The sequence below is a fragment of the Asterias amurensis genome, chromosome 11 (genome assembly GCF_032118995.1).
Source record: "Asterias amurensis chromosome 11, ASM3211899v1".
NCBI classification, from domain to species: domain Eukaryota; kingdom Metazoa; phylum Echinodermata; class Asteroidea; order Forcipulatida; family Asteriidae; genus Asterias; species Asterias amurensis.
Window position 1 is genome coordinate 21062446 of NC_092658.1, and position 21074 is coordinate 21083519.

Below are 21074 nucleotides of genomic sequence, written 5' to 3' on the forward strand. Positions count from 1 at the left end.
AAAAAGCGTTTGTAACCGTTTGTTATGAAATGCATATGGTTAGAAAGATGTTAAAAAAGTAGAATACAATGATCCACACAAACATGCCTCGAAATTACGTGGTTTTCTTTTTACCTCGTCGACTAACACGTCGGCCATTTATGGGGGTCAAAATTTTGACTCCCATAAATGGCCGACCATGTTAGTTCGCACAGTAGAAGGAAAACCACGCAATTTCGAGGCAAACTTGTGTGGATCATTGTATTCTACTTTTAAAACATCTTTCCAACCATATGCATTTTATAAAAAACGGTTACAAACGCTTTTGTTTTGACCAACTCGTCCGATCCAAGGCAACGTGTTCCTTTAAAAAAGTAGAATACAATGATCCACACAATTGCCTCGAAATTGCACGGTTTTCCTTTGACCTCATCGACTAACACGGTCGGCCATTATGGTCAAATTTTTGACTCCCATAAATGACCGACCGTGTTACTTCGCAAAGTAAAAAGGAAAACCGTGCAATTTCGAGGCAAATTTGTGTGGATCATTGTATTTTACTTTTAAAACATCTTTCTAACCATATAGATTTCATTAAAAATAAACAAGGTTTTAAACGCTTTTTATAGACCAACTCGTCCGATCCAAGGCAATATGTTCCTTTAAGATCCAGCTTAGCTCATCGTAAAATCGGGACCAGACTGTAAACATGGTCGCTCCGCCTCTTCAATAAATAAAACAACCACCAAAGTAAGTAAGTCACATGTCTTCCATCCAACCCTATGAACTAGTGAGTGAACCGCACTTTAAAAGCACGAGCTTAAAATGTTAAAAACTAGCACTCCTACTTTTTCGCGCCTTGAATGTGATGAACTGACTACCCTGAAGTCAATACACGTCCGTGAAACACCCGAAGCGACACGGTACTCTGTCACAAAACGTCAGCTAACAAGTTGTGATATACAAGCAAAATGACGCTGGAATGGCCTTTGATATGTCACAACTTTAAAAGGTCGGGAAACGTTTGATATGGAAAGGTTTTCAGTAACACCACATAATGACTATCTCTACTGAGTTGGGGGGGGGGGGTGGTTGTGAAAAGAACCGTTGGTTTCAACGAAAACTGGGTTTGATTGCAGTATTATTGAGACACTGTAGAGCTGAAGTGTTATGGGACTGACTTTAATAATGGGTCTTCAATTCAATACCACGTAACATTTAATTCCGTATTCACAATACGAAAAGACAAAATCATAGCTGCAAAATAGTAGTACAATACAAGCAAAGAGTGTTATGACCATTCAATGATAATGATATTGACAAAAAGTAAAAACATCAGGGCCCAATTTCATAGAGCTGCTAAGCACAAAAATTGCTTAACATGAAATTTCTTCCCAACAAAAAACAGGATTACCAGCCAAATTTTAATTTGTTGTATATTGCTTGTTACTGGTATTCAGCTTTTGTTTGCTTATCCTGAAAATCAAATGGAAATTTGGTTGGTAAACCTTTTTTTACCAAGGAAGAAATTTCATGCTTAGCAAATTTTTGTGCTTAGCATCTCTATGAAATTTCATGCTTAGCAAATTTTTGTGCTTAGCATCTCTATGAAATTGGACCCAGTTCTTCAAATAAACCGAGGTTTGAGGAGACAAGATATACAAACATTGAGCAGAGACAACATTACAAGACAAACAGCGGACGGGAGAAAAATGCACCAGTAAAGGGCAAATGAAAAAGATAATCCCCTAGAAATATTGACAAAATTAGTACCAGCTAGAAGCATAAACAAAAAGAGAGCTAAAGACAAACAATGGAGTCAGGAAATCCCAGTTTAAATAATCAACGAGTAGGTATTGTTTTAGTCTTGGTTTACACGTCAATTTTTTTTTACTACTATGAATGTAGGAAATTAAAGGGTTTGTCAGCATTCGCAGATACTACATGCACTGTATTTATCATGCTGCCTCCATGATGCCTCCATTTTGGCCATGTGTGTCGTAACGAATAACAATAATGAATGCTTACGCGAACAGGAACCAGACTATTTTGGTTCTTCCAGCCTCAGTTTGGTCACATTGATATCAATGGGAGAAATTCAAGATGGCTGCACCATGATCTATTATCTCATGGGAGTTGAGACTCTTGAAATTTGAGTTGAGACCCAAAGCAAAATCAAACGTCAAATATCAACACTGATCTGCAAGGAATTATCAAGCTATCTGTAACTGCAGACCACCGCATAGTGTACCTGTGCGTTTTATAGCCAATCCCCTATACTTCATGTTTGGCCTATTTGTTCGGTTTTGGGCAAATTCTTTTTTTAATTAAAGATGATTCCATGGGGTCTATAGAGTGACCTAAATACCAAAAAGCCCCTATCCGTTTGCCTCAAGCTTATAAGAATGTTAACGGTGGTCAAAATACAGAAGGCTTATAGACCATATTTATGACCTTTAAAGGCTATCTGAGGATGTCAATATTGTCTCTCTAGAATCTGGAAATGTAGAGGAATCGAATGACGGCAATTTTAACAAGAAAGGGAATTCAATACACTTTGTTAATTAAACAACTGAAGGTACATGTTATCCGGTGATAACATCAAATGTGTTATCGAAGGTAGTAATAATCTTCACAGTGGTGTGGCAAGTATGCAATCAGGACATGACTTTTGCTCAAGGACAACAATTGGTGAATGTCAAAGTATGTTTTTGGAAACCGAAATTAACATGAAATAAAAAACGTGTGGACATTTTTTTGTTTTAGCTTAAAGGCAGTGGACACTATTGGTAATTACTCAAAATAATTATCGGCATAAAACCCCACTTGGTAACGAGTAATGGGGAGAGGTTGATAGTATAAAACATTGTAAGAAACAGCTCCCTCTGAAGTGACGTAGTTTTCGAGAAAGAAGTAATTTTCCACGAAATTGATTTCGAGACCTCAAGTTTAGAATTTGAGGTCTCGAAATCAAGCATCTGAAAGCACACAACTTCGTGTGACAAGGGTGTTTTTTCTTTCATAGTTATCTCGCAACTCCGATGACCAATCGAGCTCACATTTTCACAGGTTTGTTATTTATGGCATATGTTGAGATACACTAAAGTGAGGAGACTGGATTTTGACAATTACCAATAGTGTCCATTGTCTTTAAAGGAACACGTTGCGGAAAATATATTAATTCGGCCGGGACTCATTGCTTTCGCTTAGTGGTGGCTGTTATTTTGTTCGAAAGCTTATTATTGTATAGCGCGTTCAGATGCTTTGATCAGGTTGGCTTACACAGACAATTTATCTAAAACAATTTACATACTAAATAAAACCTTTGTGACCAAATGACCCATTTCAATGTAAATTGTCTGTTATCTTTATAAATACCAGGGTATTTGGTTGAATTAAGGTCCACAAACCCTTCAGAAAAATGTCACTATTGTTTATTCGGACGGAAGATCTAAACGAATCGTGGGCATCTGTTTTCGGTATGCCGTCACTCCCATGCAATCGTTTTCCGTACAGCAATTGAGATCGAACACTCGCTGCTTTTGAATGCGTTACCCAGTTTAGAGTCTAACATGTTCTGACCATGCGTATAACTCCTGTAATACCACAGATTTCCATTAATAAAGACCCCGCATGAAGACACACGTCAAAATCGATTGCTTGGTGGGAGTTATTTTAGCTTCAAGAGACGTGCTGTTCACACCCTTTTTTGTTCGCGGAAGGGTACTTGATCGGTTTGATCAATGCTGTGGATGCCGAACATTTCGCTCTAGACACACAGGCATTCGTAGAGTCACATTAAAAGAGTTTTTGTACCTTTTGGGGTCAAGTTTTTTGCCATGACATGAATCCCTATATCGTGAATGAAGATGTATGTAATTGAATTTAGCATGCAGCATCAGAATCCAGCTTTCTACAGAAGACGATCAGAGCATACTGATAAAATGCATAAAGATGTTGTAAAGGTAGAATACAATGATCCACACAAACATGCCTCGAAATTGCACGGTTTTCCTTTTACCTCGTCGAATTATCACGGTCGGCCATTTATGGCAGTCAAAGTTTTGACTCCCATAAATGGCAGACCGTGTTAGTTCGCAAAGTAAAAGGCAATCCACGCAATTTCGAGTGATACTTGTGTGGATCATGATATTCTACTTTTAAAACATCTTTCCAACCATAATGCGTGTTACAACAAACGGTTACAAAATGCTTTTTATAGACCAACTCGACCGATCCAAGGCAACGTGTTCCTTTAAGAAAAGAAAAAAAGTAAAAATCACAGGGCGTAAATCGCGTACATACTAAAAGACCGTTCTTCTCACAAATCTAAAGCACATCAGCAAGTAAGTAATTTTTTTAGGGAAGCTTTCTACAATCATAAATCTGGGACGTTTATGTGGACGTTTTGTGCACAAAAAGTACACGACACAATTTCACACAATTGTTTGCGTGAAATTGTTCGACTCATTTCCTCATTTCTCAAAAACTACTGTACCTCAGCAAATAATATTTTAAAGATGCTATGACAAACTTTTGGCCGATTTGACCCCAAAATTTGGATTTAAAATTCAAAAGATATTTTGATGGGGGTCGAGAAAGTTACAAGCTTTCATTTGAGCCATTGCTCGAAAAAGTCCGCTAATTATTAGTAGCAGTGAAATAAAGTGCTCAGGATTCCGACAATATATAACGTGACCAATTCTTATGTGTTTAATAAGATACGTTTTAAATTGTTGTCATGGTACCTGACCATTAAAAGTAAAAGTTAAACTTTGTTTCGTTAGAGCGGGTGACACTCTTTGAAATACCATTCACTCAAAAAAATATATTCTTTAATGTTTGGGGTCAAAAATCTGACGTAGCATCTGTAAGGGAAGCTTTCTTCTAACATAAATCCGTGCACGTTGTGCGTTTCGTGTCGTACAAGAAGTACCTTAACCCTTTTAAGTCTAAAAATATCCGATAATTGAGTTACAAGCCTTTTTGCTAAAAGAATACCTCATTCAAATATGGACTTGTTGTTTCAGCCAGCCCGCCAAGTAAAAGGCAACACAAATAATGTGATCGTCGGTACCAATAAAACTCAAACACATTTTGCCCGTGTTGTGCGGGTAATTCATGGTATCCTTTTCCAAGCACGGGGTCTCTGCATGGATGGGAAGCTCACATTATCATCTCGCTGAGCAGGTATGTCATACCGGGTAGTCTATTCAAGCGTCCTCATCGGACAACTAGGCCGATGAGCACCTCGATCACACGGACTGTTCCAGGGATCCGAAAAGGATCGATTTCTTATAATGACATTACTTTATGCTGCCATCTGAAATCTTACCAAAAATAACAGCTTGGGCCATAGATTCCTGACGATAGTTATCAGTAGGGAGTAATCAACAAGGAGGAGCGAATCAGCTGTATGCAGGGTATACTTGTGTGGCTTGTCAGACATAGAACCCGACTCAAACATGCGGCAACGCGACAACTTGGGTCGACTGAGTGAGTGAGTGAGTGAGTGAGTGAGTGAGTGAGTGAGTGAATGAGTAGGGCCTACACAGATAACAACAACTTTATGATTCTATTATTTGCATATTTGCATGAACCAATATTTCCTCCTGTGGCATTTAAGTGATAAGTTTTTAAATCATTAGAAGTTTGTTTCATACTTTCCATAATATACGTTTTCTGCATGTTTTGACTTCCTCATAATTGGCTTAAATGGACTTTTTTAAAAACTTGATTTAAAGTTACATTTACACACTTACATTTACTGGCATGGTGGATATCAACAAAAACGTGATCCAGTAACTATAGACATCAATATATATTTGGTTTGTGGTAACACCATATGTGTATCTACTTGCCAGGTAGAGTTTGTTCTTTAGAGAACTGACTTTCTTTAATCTACTACCGCGGGAGACTTCTCAGTTCTGAAAAGAACTGTCTTTTTAACTACTACCTGGGCGGAAGGTATAGAGAAATGGCTGAGACTACTACTTTAGCTTATAGGATCGTAATTAACTGTACTACCGCGGAGTCAGTTCTTGTATTGGTCTCAACGTTTCGACTAGCTTGCTCTATAGTCATAATCAGGAGACAACAATCCTTATTCTATGAATTGCGGAATGATATTTTTGGTACTTCTTGTGATGCACAGAATATGTAAACATGAATGAATTGGTTTCTAGAGACACTGCTCTAGAACTGCAAGGGTCGTGGGCTCGAATCCCACCCCAGTAACATGCCTGTGATATTTTTTCCACAGGACTCGGGAAAGTACTGAGTATACAGTGCTAACACACATCGGTGTATGGGTAGAAACCAATTAATATTCTTTATCCCCGATGCAAATTTAACATCTCTTAAGAATGAATTGAACATTTACTAATAGGAAGTATAAGGGGGAATTCATGCAGGCCCCAAACCATTTTAGGATTTTTCACATTAAAATTCCTCCTTGTGGGTTTACACCTCGGCACAGATGAGCTGGTGAATGCGAATGCCATTAAGTGGTACTTGTCGTTGCTCAAGGTGCTGTGTTTGGATCGTGTGTTCAAGTACCCTTTTAACCCACAATGCAGTGATACCGTGTCTCGATCTGTTTGATTTGGAGCATCGATAGGTTCTCAAAACAGATAGCATACCATCGGATGAGATGTTAGGTTAAAGGGAAGGTCCGTTTGGTAAATCACCCATTAAAGACAATACTTAGCTAGTAGATAAAAGCGCAGCTTTCGATAGTGTAAAGAGATTTGAGAAGTGTTTTGGTTATGGAAAAAGGTTTATAATAATAATATCGAAGTCTGCGCACGAATCTACCAAATAAGGTATTCAAGGCGCTGAGTATGTACACATTTTCAGAAAGATAGGTAATTGCAGTGATGAATTCTGAGACCCAACTATGTAGCACTTTTCTATTTCTCTTTTCGATAATTGCACTGGGTTCTTTTACTTGCATTCTACAACACGGGACCAATGGCTTTACGTCCCATCCTAAGGACGAAGCAATGGTTAAGTGTTTTGCTTAAGGACACGTCACGGCTGGGGATTCGAACCCAACATTTGAATCTAAAAAACGTTACTGTCAGAACCTTTTCTCAGGTTGTGTATTCCGATTACAGTATTTTCTTCATGCGTGGACTAAACTGCTCCGAATTATCGGCAATTTGCTCAAAGATGATACCACTTTTTTAAATGAGGTTTTCACAGTTTAGTTTTATTGTAAATATCTACATTTATATGGGATTAAAACAGTCAAACGGTTCCAAAGGCCACAGGTATACTTTAGGCACTGGGCACAATTGGTAATTACTCAAAATTATTATTAGCATAAAACCTTACTTGGTAACGAGTAATGGGGAGAGGTTGATGGTATAAAACATTGTGAGAAACGGCTCCCTCTGAAGTAACGTAGTTTTCGAGAAAGAAGTAATTTTCCACGAATTTGATTTCGATACCTCATAATAAGATGAGGTCTTGAAATCAACTTGCATCTGAAAGCACACAACTTCGTGTGACAAGGTTGTTTTTTCCTTTTCATATTATCTCGCAACTTCGACGACCAATTGAGCTCAAATTTTCACAGGTTTGTTATTTTATGCACATGTTGAGATACACCAAGTGAGAAGACTGGTCTTTGACAATTACCAATAGTGTCCAGTGTCTTTTATCATTCATACGGCACTCTCATGATGCTGAAATAGAACCATTGTTTCTAATAACTACGGAGCTACGGAAGTGCCATCCAACGTGACCTTAAAAGATCTTGAGATAATTTACTCCAGGATGATGACATTACAAGCGTAAGATGACGACATCCTAAAGATGTTACACTCAGGATGGCGAAACCATGACAGTAGGACGATGTCTTCCCAAGATATGGTCTCTTGGGTTCTTAAAATTGTTAGGATGTTATCATCCAAAGATGATTTTAATCGGGAAGTGGGCATCCTACGTTTTAAACATCAGGATGTCGAAATCCGAAGAAAAAAAAATAGACCTTTATTGTGGTGTAGCAATCTTGATTTTACTCCATTCCAACTCATCGTAACCAAACTGAGGCTGGACGAAGTAATAGTCTGGTGCCATGTTTGCGCAATGAATATTGGCATTCATTGCTGTTATTGGAAACAGGGAACATGACCATGATTGTGACAGCGTGATAAATGTCTATTTGTTAGGAAGAACACCTCTTCTAGTCTTACTTTAGGATGTCGTCATCCCGAGATAAACCATCTTACGTTTATGACGTCATCATTCTGCCATGAACTATCTAAGGATATCAACATGTCGGATGCCACTTTACTGTTGGGAAATGTTGGGAAGGTTGTGCATTCTGCTCTACCAGCCAGGCTCGTGGATGATACCCATGTCTACATCCTTACGGACTGTGGAAGGGGGTAACCATGTTTCAGCCCCAGGAGCAGGCGGCAACATGCCCCTGGTGACAGTGGGTTTGGGTCGATAGCCCCAATCAATGTATAGCCCTCACCTTGAAGTGGCCGTACGTGGCCTAGTGATGTAAGGCGATCTCTCGTACAAAAAAAACACACCCAAAACAAAAAACAATGTACAAAACTCACAGTTAGAACTTATGCAAAACGCTACCCAATATACTCACTGTTATAGTTTGTGCACAAGTTTTTTTTTTTATAATCAACCATCTTAACTTTGCTTTACAGTTTTAGCAGTTGAAGTTATGGATAGTTATCATATTCAAAGGCATCATGGTTGTTTACGATGTGGTGGTCTTTCTTGACAATGGTCAATTGAAACTAAATCCAAAACATTCTCCTATTTGTGTCTATTAAGTATAGAAAAGTACTTTCACGCCAAGATTTAAAAGATATTCAACCAAACTTCGACCTTTGAAAAAGATACATGAATCATCCGGTATCTGCAGAATTGAAATTCGACACGGAACCAGAATAGTGCATTCATTGTTTGCTGCCAACTATAGGGTTGTTTTTAACGTTGTAGGTGATGCTGCACTCTTCTCACGTTGTTTTGAACCAAGAAATGCCGAAGGAAATGGAACATGGCCGCAAAACTCATGGCACAAAAGGCAATTTGTGAGAACTGTCTCCATACAATGTTTGGCAAAACGGGGACACTGCTATAGTCTCCACTTGTGAAGCTGTTGATTTCAAACAGACCCTTGACGAAGTAGCTTTCAAGCAGTAGTTCAATTGTCATGACGATTTATGTCTCAAGTTACGCCTACTGCTAAGCCACTCACGATGTCTTTAATACCTTACCAGCCTCAGGAACTAATTTGTATGTGCTGTTTGAGTTTGCTCGAAGGAACTGACAAAAACCCAAGTCTTTCTCCCATAGCCACTGAAGTACCTTTTTACCCAAAGGCAGTGGCTTGCCAAAAGAAGTCATTTGCTATACTTTTCACACACTTTGATGAATATCTCCACAGGGACAGCTAAGTACGACAACTTCTATTCTGTTTTAATGATATATGGCTTTTTTTATGATTGTATCATATACAATATTTTAATGCATATTATAGTTCCAGGGTAAATTGATTGCTCAGGGAGGAAAATCCATCATTTAAGACAAACAGTACAATAGATGATTCCTAAAGGCAACTCCAAGTCTAGAGATGATGAAAAGGCTATTCAAACCAACCATAGACATAAATATCTTGTTATCCGAGTTGTTAAACACTGTGGGGACACGTTAGTTTAGCTGTTTGGCTGTTAGATTCAACTCCGACTGAAAGGAAAGTCTGTATAGATTGCTTTGGGCCCTTTTTTGTTTTGAAAAGTTGTCCAGAAAACATTTCGGAAAAGCTCCATTAAAAATTTTCCTAGTTTCGCCACAACAACCTCGGAAACTAAACATCCTTTTCACCAATGGGTGTGTTTGCATTGAATCACCTGGGTCATTAAACTTTTGGGGCAGTGCAATGATCCAATTAAGTCCATTGTTTGAACAGGAAATACACAGAGATAACAGGTGTTAGTTGTCAGAGGAAAAGGATGTTTTTATTGAGATTATTAAGTCTATTGAATGCGGAAATGGAGGGGAGGCTCATTGGGCAAGAGGGCAAGAAAGGAATTAGTTGAATCAAAACATGGTATGACAGTCCCAAAACGGACTAGGTATCTGAGATACATCTGACGAAAACTTTTCTCAATTCAATTTTGTAGGGGATAAAAACTATGAAATTTGTCCAAAACCACATAACTTCATATGAAATGACTTTTTAAAATGTACTATACCAAGCTGCTGTACTTCTTAACAAAGAAAATTGTCACTGTCATTATTTTCGGAGTGAACCAAACGTATACATTCCCTCACGTACTTTCTAAATTGCAAACCATATTGTCACAGCTCCAGTGGGCGGTCTATTGTTCCAGCGTTATACTCATACTATTCGATAATTTTTAGGCATTCTCGAAAAGTGTTGCCAGTGCTTGGTTCCAAAAGGCTTTGAATGTTGTTGTCTTCAGTTCTTTTGTTGCTGAAATGAATCATCCGGAATGTTGCTGAAACAAGTCAGTAATATTGACGATAGACCGTGGATGCGCACAGCGGGATATCCAACATTCAGAGCGAGTTAAGGTATTTCGCAATCTGAGAAATAGATTGTGCTCCAATTGTAAACCTCCCAATGGTGTGATATTCAATAACAAATAAATAAGTAGGATTTGAAACTTCGCACATGGTGGAAATACGATATTTCTTTCTAAAATATGGTTTACAATTTAGAAAGGACGTGAGGGAATGTATACGTTTGGTTATCATCACTCAAAAAAAAAAATAGTGGCAATCACAATGTCTTTGTGTGAAGTACATCAGTTTGAGATAGTATATTTATGAAAATAATTCCATATCAAAGTAAGCTAATTCCTTTCTTGCCATTTCTCCAGAAGACGATCAGAGCATACTGATCGAAACGTCGAGTTGAAACCAACGGTTCTTTCCAGAACCATCCCAACTCATTTAGAGATAGTCATTACATTGTGTTACCGCAAACCTTTCCATAACACAAGATAGTAAGTGAGATTTGAGGCATTGCATGGTGAGGTATCAATATATTTTTAGTTTGCGGTAACACCATGTGTGTATCTTTTGCTGGGTAGATTTTATTGTATAGAGAACTGTCTTTCTCATAAAAGTTAAATGAAGGAGAGAACAGAATTGGCTGTGTTGCAAACTACCAACCAAACGGACTTATATTACAGAATCAATGCTAACAGGTTAGTTAATGGTCTGACGTTCGATCCCATCTTGAAAACCTGAGGTCCGGCGAATGCTTGCGGAACAGGTTGGGGAATGCAGAGCATCCCAAAAAGGGATTGGGACTTGAGTCAAGTCTAACCCCAATTGTTCAACCATCAGTATTGACGTATATCACTTAACATCCCGTTAACTTCAGCCAAACCCACGTGCAGCATTTATAGAAACCAATTACGTGGAAGAATGGCTTCTATTTTTACGCCTACATCATGCCCTTTGCTTTCTCATGTTCTAAAAACACTCAGGGGTAACTTATATTTCCTATTAGTAAGAGCACTATACCACTGGCAGCGTTCGTCCAATCCATAACCACTTCAAACCAAATACTACGCATGCATCAACTTGTCTCCCTTGTAGGGTTCCCTCCCTTGCACTCATGTTTAGTTCAGTAAAACCAATAAGGAACCCGGCTTTTTTTTTAGTAAACGACGGACCCTTTCATCTGGCCTTACGGATTGTTTTTCCCGCCTATTTGCCGGGTATCCGCAAAAGGTTGTGATCGCACACTTTCCCCTTGTACAAATAATACGGCCGGTGTTCGGCTCTCTAAGTGCCAATGTGTTTATTTGAGAACATTTTAGCTCACCGTCAATGGACCTTATTTCCAAGTATATGCTTTCTAGTAATGGTTTATTCATCAGTATTTGACTGATCAATAGGAATTCCTTACTGCGATTCCTTTTAATTGGTTTGTTTTCCGTGAATGCCTTTACGAGGTTTTGTTTTTATCTAAACGGTTGTTCTCGATCGGTCTTTGGCCATGGTGTGTTGGTTCACTCGAATCACCTGAAGGTGTGACATAATGAGGGGAAAGGACTGCACATTTGCTGCTAAGTGCAGAGCATTTCACACTACTAAAAGCATGCTTCTTACTTTGTGTTTAAGAACTGAAGATATTTATAGGCCCAAATCCCGGTATACGGTTACATAGGAAACAACACGATTTGTAGTTAACTCAGAAATCTAGTTCGGGGTTAAAGGGGAATTTCGCTTAGGGGAATTTCGCTTAAGGGAATATAACCTTCACTACTTTCTTGGTCGCGAATCGAAGGATAGAAGATATCCTATTTCTCGCATACATTTTTACGTGGTAGATAAGTATTAATCGGGTCGAACAGTCTTCCTAAACCGTTAACCCAAACATACGTTTACAGAAACACAACATTCTATGTTATAAAGTCATACGTCAAAGGGTACCAATGTACGCCACATGCTTTGAGAAAGCTAAATAACACTGACAAATTTCAAGACAGTGGTATCAACACGTCACAATGGTTTCAAAGTAGTTTCGGAATCGCTCAATTATATAAGTCAGTATTAACGACAAGAGTGGCTCAGCTAACTCCCAATAACTTTCCTTAATGACAAATCTTAAATACAGCGAGGCTTTATGGATTTGTATCGCCAAGAGACCATCAAATCCACAGTGAAAAAAAAATATTACAATGTTCAGCAAATCTCTCTTGAGAAGTTAAGGTAGAGATTGAGGAGACCACGATCTGGCCAAGCAAGCTGAATTAAAGACACTACACACTTTTGGTAACTGTCAAAGACCAGTATTCTCATTAAGTGTATCTCAACACATGCATAAAAAAAAAAAACTGTGGAAATTTGAACTAAATTTGTCGTCGAAGTTGCGAGATAACAAGGGTAACAATTTGTGGAAAAATTACTTCTTTCTCGAAAATTATAAACGTTACCGCCGTTTCTCACAATGTTTTTATACTATCAGCAGCTCTCCATTGCTCGTTACCAAGTAAGTTTTATGCTGATTTTTGTGTGTGCATAATTACCAATAGTGTCCACTGGCTTTAAGGTATACACAGTGTCAGCGAACTTCCTCACCGTGTATGATATAACGACACTAATGTGGAAACATGATGGAGATGCAACTGCAACAGGGAGCCTTTTCAAGAGTACTCTTTCTACTTTCAGGCGTTTATTGCAACAGCTATATCAACATGTACACAAAGAAAAGTTGTTAATGCCTTACTTTGTGTGACGTTGAGTGTTTAATATAAAAGTGTATTTGTTTGATGTTTCGTCAGTTATTATGTGCCTTTGATAACGGAAGGGTATACTTTGGCAATTGGCAAAGACCAGTATCCCCATTTGGTAAATCAAAAAACATCAACTTGTGAAACAACATTGTGTAAAACAACTAACATGGGTTGTTATTGCGAGCATGGGAGTGGTGACACGTGGCCCAAGTTAAACACATTAAAGTAGCTGAGCGCAACATGCTTGCTAGAGTAAGGCCAATTTAAGAACTGATTCCGTGGTAGAACAGTTAATCACGATCCTTTAAGCTAAAGTAGTAGTCTCAGCCAATTTTCTATACCATCCGCCCAGGTAGTAGATAAAAAGCAGGACAGTTCTTTTCAGAACTGAGAAGTCTCCCTAACCCCCGAACATCTACTCCGCGGTAGTAGAATAAAGCAAGACAGTTCTCTAAGAACAAACTCTACCTGGCAAGTAGATACACACATGGTGTTACCGCAAACCAAATATATGTAGAATAAGGTTAACAGCGAATACAAAAATGTAATTTTGATTCACTAATTGTGACTGGTATCCTGCATGCTTTTGCTTGGAAGTAAATTTCAATGTAGCCCTATATCATTCAATGTTTGTTCTCAGTCGGCACTTCGGGTCTCAGTTGACAAGTGCATCCAGCAACACGTATAGAACAAGGAATCGAGTCTTAACTTAGACAATTTAACAACCAATTTTCCCTTCATAGCAACCACAATATTATGTTCAAAAGGTTCAATTAATTGCAGTATTACAGAGAGGTTGTTGCAAGCTGTGCGCTATAGTGTATGTTGAACTTGTACAGCAGTTGTGTCGAAAAATGGCAATTGGCCTCCGTCCCAAATGAAAAAGGGACTTGCTTCGCCATTGTATGGTTTGTTTGCGTTTTTTTTTGTGATTTGGTAATTTGTCATAGTCTACACGTGGTGTTCTCCTATTACTAACCGTAAATATTTGTTGGTCATGCTCTTGCCGTATTTTATCAAATTCAAATCAAATAAAATCAAATAAAATGCATTTGAACATTCAAACTTAACATCCAATAAAACAGTCACGCGATAAAAGCCTATCCTGGACCATCGAACATCTGAAGAAAATCGAAGAGCATGTAGTATCTTGAGTATTATTTATGTAGGGTGCTTCCCTTGACAACGTCACTCAAACGACCAATGGCCAAAGGCGCTGAACCTAAATCGAATTTCACTGGTTGCTATTTGGACAGCGTCTTTCTATTCAGGGGTCCGTATAGTTTTCTACTCAGCTGTACATACTGAGTTCTGAATGACAACAGCTAAGTCACAGCTGGGCCAAATTTCATAGCGCTGCTAAGCACGAAAATTTGCTTGGCATGGGCTTTCTTCCTTGATAATAATAGGATTACCAACAAAATTTCCATGTGGTTTTCAGGATTTAAGCAAACAACAGCTGATTACTAGTAACAAGCAATATGCAACAAATAAACATTTTGTTGGTAATTTTTGTGCTTAGCAGCTCTATGAAATTGGGCCCTGGACTGCTTCTGACATCAACATTGTCCACTTCGGTCATAATATTTACCCTAGAGTGGACTTTAACATGCACTTGTTTCGTAGCACAGAGCTCTGTTCCTACTCTATGCTCACAGTGAACATATAATATATGCACTGAATATTATTCAGTGCATATCCACACGTTTAGGGTATTAAAGCCAAACAAGACGTGTAACACATGACCGTGTACAATCCAGGGCCTTTCTGGCAGGCAAAACATACGGTGGTCATTTTGCGTACTATAGTAACCGTTATGAGATATCAACATTTGCCAATAATCAAACAGTGCAATCTACATAACTGATTAGATTGGATGTCTTCTGCATTGTGGTGTGTATAAATCTTGCGTGCCTGCAGGAAGTCTACGCTCTGAGGCAGTTTAGACAAAAAGTGGTGTCACAGGTAACATTATCTATGGAATGCTTTAAAGGCAGTGGACACTATTGGTAATTGTCAAAGACTAGCCTTCACAGTTGGTGTATCTCAATATATGCATTAAATAACAGACCTGTGAAAATTTGAGCTCAGTCGGTTGTCGAAGTTGCGAGATAATAATGAAAGAAAAAACACCCTGGTCACACAAAGTTGTGTGCTTTCAGATGCTTGATTTCGAGACCTGAAATTCTAAACTTGAGGTCTCGAAATCAAATTCGTGGAAAATTACTTCTTTCTCAAAAACTACGTCGCTTCAGAGGGAACTGTTTCTCACAATGTTTTATACTATCAACCTTCCCCCCCATTACTCGCTAATAATTATTTTGAGTAATTACCAAAAGTGTCCACTGCCTTTAAGGCTGGTATTTTTCTCTATGTGTTGTAATGTATACAGTTTTTGGCTTTGCGAGCGTACATTATTGGTTCACAGTTTACATAGTGTCTCAGATGTCACTTATAGCGCCATGGTTGTTCGTTTGAGTGACTAAATCCAAGCTAGTACAACAATTTGTTGCTCATCTAATAAGATTGAATGAAAGTTCCCCATCACCACGATGGCTTGTTCGAGACAAGATACAAGAGACAAATAAATATACATAAAATGTGTTCAACAATTTCCAGTAAACAAACTAATGACTGCTTTAAAAAGATATTGTTACCTTTTCAACAACTTATCCGGTTTGGTAGAGCACTCAAGTAGTAACATCAAACTCGGAAGCCATTTTTCTGATGACAGGATTTCGCAAACTGTTGAATAGAATGTCACCATTGTTTATTTACCACATGCAAAATATAAGGGTGCTTGTAAGTACGTAATACGTATACCAATACTCATTGTTGTGTGACATTTAAGGCCGTGGACACTATTGGTAATTGGCAAAGTTTGAGCTCAATCGGTCATCGAACTTGCGAGATATGAATGAAAGAAGAAACACCCTTGTCACACGAAGGTGTGTGCGTTTAGATGGTTGATTTCGAGACCTCAAGTTCTAAATCTGAGGTCTCGAAATCAAATTCGTGGAAAATTACTTCTTTCTCGAAAACTATGGCACTTCAGAGAGTGCCGTTTCTCACAATGCTTTATACCATCAACCTCTCCCTAATACTCGTCACTGAGAAAGGTTTTATGCTAATAATTATTTTGAGTAATTAACTTTAAATAATACTGTATATTTTGTTAGCGGTAACACTTATATATATATATATCTTCTTGCTGGGTTGGGAGACTTGTTTCTTTAAGAACTTGTCGAGGAGAAGATTTTTCGGAATTCGGCGAGGATTCTCTATACGGAGTAGATTTTCGGAGACTTTTCAGTTCTGAAAAGAACTGTCCTGCTTTTGTTAACCACTACATGGACGGAAAATATAAAATCGGTTGGGACTACGGTACATACGAGTACAGAGCTCATAATACATGAGTAAGGGTGATTTGAGATTGGCCATACCAGCCCATCCGCTGTCTCCACCTACGACGGTTTGAATTGCCCAGTGAAGTATGGAGTAATGATTGATAACCAGTTTGGAATGAGGTAGACTAAACGCTTCCTGTGTCGACTACAAGAAGCCACGTACCAGTGAAATAAATCCCTTCATCTTCCCCAGATCGATCCCATCCAATGAAAAGGGCGCCCCCGTGCCCATAACAAGCTTTAACCGCTAAATATCAATGCACTATTAAGTACAGCGTGGCAAGGGAGGCAGTCGACATCTTGTGAATACCTTTAACTCCCTTATTGTAGTGTACTATTTCTTGGTATAAACAAGACCATTGATACCAACCAATGGAATTGATATCGACTATCAACGTCATTGCATGGAAGATCATGGACTAAAAACACTGGTGAAATATTTCATCTGATAGTGTCGTTGTATAATAGCATATCTTTATATTACGACAGAGAGCGCAATAAAGGGTAACACATTATCTGCCGCCACATTGGCAGTTTGAAAGGCTTCAGGCTTGAAGCCTTGCTTAGGCGTTTTCTTGCAAATTCGATGACCAATCGAGGCCAATTTTACACAGGTTTGTTTTTGTTATTTTTGTTTGTATGCATGTTGAGATACAACAAGTGAGGATAGTCTGTGACAATTGCTAAAAGTATACCCTGCTTTTGAACAAGAAGTTACAATGAAAACATTGCTCGTTTGATTAAGATCAATCGTTCTATTTGTTATGATCTCTGCCTTAAATGTTTGTTAATAAAAGGTCAAGGTCAAACCACCAAATGCTTTTCCAGTTTGCAAATACACAGCAATTTGTTTACATTTAAACATCAATAAATACTCGAGTATAAAAATTGTCTCCATATACATGAAGTCCTGAAATAGACGCTTCACGTTATCATTGACATTCCAATCACATTGAATATAAGCACATACAACGAATTACAATCAAGAGTGTAACGGTTCGAAATGTCCTTCGAAACATTAGTACCAGGAATAATGACATGTTCGAGAATACTGTCCCCCGCGGCACTCAATTTTGAATTTGAATTGCCAATAATCACATGGATCGTGCTCGAAATCCCGGAAAAAAAACATCAAAGTGTCAGCTATAAGCGTTTCCTCAAAGATCTTAATTTGATTTAAAATATAATGGAGTTGCACTTTTAATATGGTATCCAAAGTGCTATAAAGAAGAGCCTAACTGTTGCAAGGTATCACAAACCTAGGCTGTACTTAAAGGCAGTGGACAATATTGGTAGTTGGCAAAGACCAGTCTTCACAGTGTATCTCAACATATTATGCACAAAATAACCAACCTGTGAAAATTTGAGCTCAATCGGTCGTCGAAGTTGCGAGATATTAATGAAAGAAAAAACACCCTCGTCGCACTATGGTCACACGAAGTTGTGTGCGTTTAGATGGTTGATTTCGAGACCTCAAGTTCTAAATCTGAGCTCTCGAAATCAAATTTGTGGAAAATACTTCTTTCTCGAAAACTACGTCACTTCAGAGGGAGCTGTTTCTAACAATGTTTTATACTATTAACCTCTCCCCATTACTCGTAATAAAGAAAGGTTTTATGATAATAATTGTTTTGAGTAATAACCAATAATGTCCACTGCCTTTAAAGGCAGAGTATATATATGTATATATATATATATATCAAATAATTAACCACAAGGGAAACTGACTGGGTGCATTTTTAAATGATTTAGGATTGAACAAAGAAAAATTGACTAGAGCGGGATTTGAACCAACGACCTCCGGTTTAATGTGCCGGTGCTCTACCAACTGAGCTATCTAGCCCTATGTTGGTGGTCTCCCAATTTTGTCAATATCTTTGTATATATATATATTTTTTTTACCGTTCGATTGTTTTATAAATGTAGATGTGTACAATCAAACTAACATGTGAAAAATTCAGTCGCAAAGGTATAAGTCGCATTTTGGGGGGGATATCTGAACATTCGGAGTAGTTGTGTCCACGCAGGATAACCCCTAAATGGGAATACTTAATCTGATAATTTTGGTGCATAGAAACTTATATATTTTTACACAACCACATTACTTCGAAGTGAAATCATTCTTAAAATGCTTTATACTATATCAAACTCTGCTGTATCAGTGCAGCGGCTTAGCAAGAAATTAGTGCACTTTTTGAGAAAAGCATGAAACTTCTAGCATAGTTAGCTTTGACCATAAGATCCATGTTTATATGTGGACGGAAGTCAGATTTGACCTCTGATGACCTTGAGAGGTCAAATTCAAAATAGCCGCCAGTCCGCCTGGTCTTATGTAAAGATACCCTTAACTTTTGAACCAAATAGTCTATAGAAACATTTAAAGGTCATTTCCAGGTGTGTTCAACTTTAAAGGCACCTGGAAATAGGATTTTTTTCTTTTAAACATAAGAGTATATGTTTATTAACAATAAAACAATTTTTTGAGTAATTGTTTGTCACGATTTATATGTTAAAACAATTAATTAAGTGCTTGGGGGTTGACTCCGCCTACCCCTTTTGTGACGTAGGAAAAGGAAGACTTTGCCTCGATGCGTAGATAAACACACGTGCAAAAGTACATGTAATTCTAAGACGTGAGTTTGTACGCTGCGAAAAAAGTTTTTTTTCTGGCATTTTCCGGCCAGGTGTATTGCTGCTGGATGCAGCAAAACAAATAAAGATGGGGTCAGTCTTCATCTATTTCCTGCAGATCCCAAGTATAGGCGGTTGTGGGCTACGAAAGTCAGATTAACTAGAGCAAAGTGGTCCGGTCCGACGTCTTTTTCAGCGCTATGCAGCGAACACTTCGAGCCGTCGTGCTTCGAATCCGGGATACACCACTCATTTGACATGACGAGAAGAGCCATTCTTAAACACGACGCCGTCCCAACAATTTTTCCAGCTAGTGGGAAATCGAAGAAGGTATCTGAAAGACGTGACGAACCCAGAGGAGCATTTGCTAAACGTGAAAAAATTCGGGTAAGTTTGAACTTTGAGGGTATGTTTTTAGCTTTTGCCAAGTGACACGATTTTTTTTGGTACCGCATGCGATTCACCGTGCGTGCAGGTCCTATGTGACCGTCCGCACATTAAACAGCAGCCATAGTGCGTGCGTGCAGTCTGCTCCGTGGCCGTATTTCTATATATACATCTTACAACCCATTTGGTCACTAAAAAGTCGCATAGTTAAATAAAAATAGCAGCAATAGCTTTTGTAAAAACCACTAGGCGTTCAACATGTTCAAGTTTCAATGTACGTATGTGTGTAAAATCGTGTCTAAATTTGTTTTGATGTGCCATGTTCCCAGACGTAATGTACGGGGGCCTGACTACAAATTTTCTCTTCAAATATCGCGCCTTGAAATACGTCACGAACAGCGCCCTCTCGGGTCGGGGCCTACTCGTAAACTTGTAAATACAATCAAAACTAATATTTTTAAACCTTAGTTAACTTTGTATTCACATTCCTCTCGTAAAAACACATATTTTAGTGACAAAAGCTTTATTTAAAAAAAATACCACTTCCAGGTGACTTTAATAGTGATTACCAAACGTCTTACCTTTAAAGGCAGCGCGGGCTATGTTTTTGCTCCAGGCTACTTAGGTATGGGTTTGATCTATATTTATCTCCCTGGCTCATTGCCGCATACCCAAGCTTCCTCTTTAACATTGCCTGTTTTCCTTGTCATGATGTAAGACATTTTACCATAATAGCTTTGTCCTTCAGACGAGCCCAAAGCCAAAGGTCTCACGAAGCAGTGGGTATAGTGCATGAATATCGCTTCACCCGCTACATTGCTTAGGGTTAGCTAGACTTGACTCCCAATCCCGTGCCATCCCAAGGAAACTACTGTGTTGTGATGCTCTGCATTCCCAAACCTGTTCCCATTCTCGGGACCACATTTTGACGGCGAGCGCGCACTGTAATGCTACGTGTTGTTTTATAGTAAGTTGGGGTGACTTGCTTAGGAACCTCTCACACGAGAATGAGACTTGAATCAAGTCTAGGGGTTAGCCTAATTCTAAAAATTAGTTTCTGAGCTGCACTGATTGAGTTTGTTTCCTGGTTCGATAATTATTTATATTGATTAAAATTACATACATTCCTCAAAACTAGTTAAGGGAGATCGCCTTAGCTTTCGATTCAAACCAGACATTAATCAGAGGCATATAAACAAGTACAAACAAAAACATATCCATTTATAGCAAAATAGATGAGTAAAAATTTAGAGGAAGGTAGGAATATCCAGAAAAAGCGTACTTATAGCAAACCAAAGTTAATAATTTACATATAAATGATTTATAACACCACAAAAGCGTGACTACATATGTTTTGATAGAGTACAAACCAATCCATGCAGAAACTAAGACTGGATCGTTATAACTACCTAGTCTT

General features: G+C 38.4%; 1 protein-coding gene and 1 non-coding gene across 3 annotated transcripts in view; both read right to left on the reverse strand.

Moving 5' to 3' along the window:
- LOC139943834 (AP-4 complex accessory subunit tepsin-like) overlaps positions 1-21074 on the reverse strand; it is a 226851-nt gene that overhangs the window by 55338 nt on the left and 150439 nt on the right. For both annotated transcript variants that reach the window (XM_071940668.1, XM_071940667.1), the window contains exon 8: positions 15890-15977. The gene's annotated coding sequence lies outside the window, so the exon portion shown is untranslated. The remainder of the gene's footprint in view (positions 1-15889; positions 15978-21074) is intronic.
- Positions 18410-18482, reverse strand: Trnan-auu (transfer RNA asparagine (anticodon AUU)). Its single transcript has one exon. It is a non-coding gene; the product is annotated as a tRNA-Asn (tRNA).